Genomic DNA, 4,265 nt, shown 5'->3' with positions numbered 1-4,265 from the left:
TACCGTTTGTGTGACTGAATGCGTTTATGTTTCAGTCTATATCTCTTCCTACGCTATCGGAGTCGGTACAGTCAGCTGGTTTCTTCACACATTGCGCCGACAGAAACAAGCATCTTTCCGGTAAGAAGAGGGGCGGGGGGTTATGCCTTATGATTAACAAGACGTGGTGTGATCATAACAACATACAGGAACTCAAGTCCTTCTGTTCACCTGACCTAGAATTCCTCACAGTCAAATGTCGACTGCATTATCTACCAAGGGAATTCTCTTCGATTATAATCACAGCCGCATATATTCACCCCCAAGCAGACACATCGATGGCCCTGAACACACTTTATTTGACTCTATGTAAACTGGAAACCACATATCCTGAGGCGGCATTCATTGTAGCTGGGGATTTTAAGAAGGCTAATCTGAAAAGAAGACTCCCTAAATTCTATCAGCATATCGATTGTGCTACCAGGGCTGGTAAAACCCTGGATCATTGTTATTCTAACTTCCGCGACGCATATAAGGCCCTCCCCCGCCCTCCTTTTGGAAAAGCTGACCACGACTCCATTTTGTTGCTTCCAGCCTATAGACAGAAACTTAAACAGGAAGCTCCCGCTCTCAGGTCTCAGGTCTGTTCAACGCTGGTCCGACCAATCTGATTCCACGCTTCAAGATTGCTTCGATCACGTGGATTGGGATATGTTCCACATTGCGTCAAACAACAACATTTACGAATACGCTGATTCGGTGAGCGAGTTCATTAGCAAGTGCATTGGTGATGTTGTACCCACAGCAACTATTAAAACATTCCCAAACCAGAAACCGTGGATTGATGGCAGCATTTACCACTGCTTTTAACCAGGGCAAGGTGACCGGAAACATGACCGAATACAAACAGTGTTGCTATTCTCTCCGCAAGGCAATCAAACAAGCTAAGGGTCGGTATAGAGACAAAGTAGGGTCGCAATTCAACGGCTCAGACACAAGAGGTATGTGGCAGGGTCTACAGTCAATCATGGATTACAAAAAGAAAACCAGCCCCGTCGCGGACCAGGATGTCTTGCTCCCAGACAGACTAAACAACTTCTTTGCACGCTTTGAGGACAATACAGTGCCACTGACACGGCCCGCTACCAATACCTGCGGACTCTCCTTCACTGCAGCCGACGTGAGTAAAACATTTAAACGTGTTAACTTCTTTGGGCTGCAAGCCCGANTTGTCTTTCAGTGTGGTCTCTTGTTAGAGGAACATAGTACAGAGACGAGAGGTCACAGTGACCTACAGCCTTTACTCAGAGAGACACTGTGAGGAGATGAGATAGTATTTTATTAGAGAGAGAGAAAGAAAGAAAGACAGGGGAGAGAGTGAGAGGAAGCTATTAAGATCAAATTTTATTGGTCACGTACACATATTTAGCCGATGTTATTGCGTGTGTAGCGAAATGCTTGTTCTGAGAGAGAGAGAGAGAGAGAGAGAGAGAGAGAGAGAGAGAGAGAGAGGCAGAGAGATAGCCCTGTTCATCAATTTTTGCTTGATGATTATTCTACAATGTTATTTTTATGTAAAGAGTAGCCATATAATTAAATAGACAATGTTGTATCTCTATGGAGTTGAGCCTGTAGCTATATTGTACTGTGATCCAGAGCCCAATAAACCCATTGTACACATTGGCTTGACCTCTTACTTTAACATGGGCTTAAATGAGCACTCTACATACAGTATGTCGTGTGACATAATGCTATTCAGTTAATGCTCTTACCTCCCTACACACACACACACACACACACACACACACACACACACACACATTTTAAATACTTCATTTGAATTGACCAATCAAATTTTCTGGAAAAAAACATCAAACCCTTCAAATGCATGGCAGTCAGACAGCACCTCCTTCTCCAAACAGCTGCCCACGACAGCTGAAACAGAGCAGTACCTAGCCAACTGCTTTGCCCTAGTTTTTGTCAGGCCCGCAATCTGGAGGCCACGCACTGGAAGCCTGTGTACTTGGCCGAGACCGCCAAATATCAACGCCAACAGCACTGTCACGGATCCCTCCAGAACTGTCATTTCGCACACCTGTCCCCTATTCCCATTGATTAGTACTTGTATAAGTGCGCCCTTTAGTTTCCATGGGGCTGTCGATTATTGTTACTATGTCCGTTGGTGCGTGTGAGTACCTGTGCTGTGTGTTTTGGCTTTCATGCCATTGTGGATTGTAGCAGATGATTACGGGTCTCGTCCCGTGTGTTAATCATTGTGCGGATGTGTTATTTATTCGAGGTACTCCTCACTCTTTTGTTTTGGGTTTCTACCCTATGTTTTGTTACGTGTTGGTTTGGTCTTCGTCCCAGTGCCTTTACAAACACTGGAGGCGCCGACAGAGATGGCCGCCTCGCTTCGCGTTCCTAGGAAACAATGCAGTTTTTTTACGTGTTATTTATTACATTGTTGACCCAGGTAATCTTAGGTTTTATCACATACAGTCGGGAGGAACTACTGGATATAAGAGCAACGTCAACTCACCATCATTAAGACCAGGAATATGACTTTCCCGAAGCGGATCCTGTGTTTTGCCCACCACCCGGGACAATGGATCGGATCCCAGCCGGCGAACCAATACAACGCCGCCGTAAAAGGGGCAGACGAAGCGGTCTTCTGGTCAGGCTCCGGAGACGGGCACATCGCGCACCGCTCCCGAGCATACTACTCGCCAAGGTCCAGTCTCTTGACAACAAGGTTCTGATTAAAAAATAAAAATAAACTGAAGAAATATGCTGTACAATTCATCTCAACTACAGTAACAAGGGTAGCATTCCAGAGAGACATCAGAGACTGTAACGTTCTTTGCTTCACGGAAACATGGCTCACTCGAGACACGCTATCGGAGTCGGTACAGTCAGCTGGTTTCTTCACTGATGGTACAGAACGGCATAGGCAAGATGCAGTAGATGGTATCGAGTACAGTATATAGATATGAGATGAGTAATGTAGGGTATGTAAACATTATATTAAGTGGCATTGTTTAAAGTGGCTAGTGATACATGTATTACATAAAGATGGCAAGATGCAGTAGGTGGTATAGAGTACAGTATATACATATGAGATGCGTAATGTAGGGTATGTAAACATTATATTAGTGATATTGTTTAAAGTGGCTAGTGATAAAAAATGTACATGTATGGCAGCAGCCACTCAATGTTAGTGGTGACTGTATAACAGTCTGATGGCCTTGAGATAGAAGCTGTTTTTCGTCTCTCGGTCCCTGCTTTGATGCACCTGTACTGACCTCGCCTTCTGGACGTAACGGGGTGAACAGGCAGTGGCTCGGGTGGTTGTTGTCCTTGATGATCTTTATGCCTTCCTGTGTCCTGGAAGGCAGGTAGTTTGCCCCCGGTGATGCGTTGTGCAGACCTCACTACCCTCTGGAGAGCCTACGGTTGTGGGCGGAGCAGTTGCCGTACCAGGCGGTGATACAGACCGACAGGATGCTCTCGATTGTGCATCTGTAAAAGTTTGTGAGTGCTTTTGGTGACAAGCCAAATTACTTCAGCCTCCTGAGGTTGAAGAGGCGCCGATGCGCCTTCTTCACCACGCTGTCTGTGTGGGTGGACAATTCAGTTTGTCCGTGATGTGTACGCCGATACCTTAAAACTTTCTACCCTCTCCACTACTGTCCCGTCGATGTGGATAGGGGGATGCTCCCTCTGCTGTTTCCTGAAGTCCATGATCATCTCCTTTGTTTTGTTGACTTTGAGTGTGAGGTTATTTTCCTGACACCACACTCCGAGGGCCCTCACCTCCTCCTGTAGGCCATCTCGTTGTTGTTGGTAATCAAACCTACCACCTGAGTGTCGTCTGCAAACTTGATGAGTGAATTGGAGGCGTGCATGGCCACGCAGTCGTGGGTGAACAGGGAGTACAGGAGAGGGCTCAGAACGCACCCTTGTGTTGAGGATCAGCGGGGTGGAGATGATGTTACCTACCCTCACAACCTGGGGCGGCCCGTCAGGAAGTCCAGTACCCAGTTGCACAGGGCGGGGTCGAGACCCCAGGGTCTCGAGCTTGATGACGAGTTTGGAGGGTACTATGGTGTTAAATGCTGAGCTGTAGTCGATGAACAGCATTCTCACATAGGTATTCCTCTTTGCCCAGATGGGTTAGGGCAGTGTGCAGTGTGGTTGCGATTGCGTCGTCTGTGGACCTATTGGGGCGGTAAGCAAATTGGAGTGGGTCTAGGGTGTCAGGTAGGATGGAGGTGATATGGTCC

Source organism: Salvelinus sp. IW2-2015, unplaced genomic scaffold (genome assembly GCF_002910315.2).
Source record: "Salvelinus sp. IW2-2015 unplaced genomic scaffold, ASM291031v2 Un_scaffold2475, whole genome shotgun sequence".
Classification (NCBI taxonomy): Eukaryota; Metazoa; Chordata; class Actinopteri; order Salmoniformes; family Salmonidae; genus Salvelinus; species Salvelinus sp. IW2-2015.
This window is presented reverse-complemented; position numbering follows the sequence as displayed.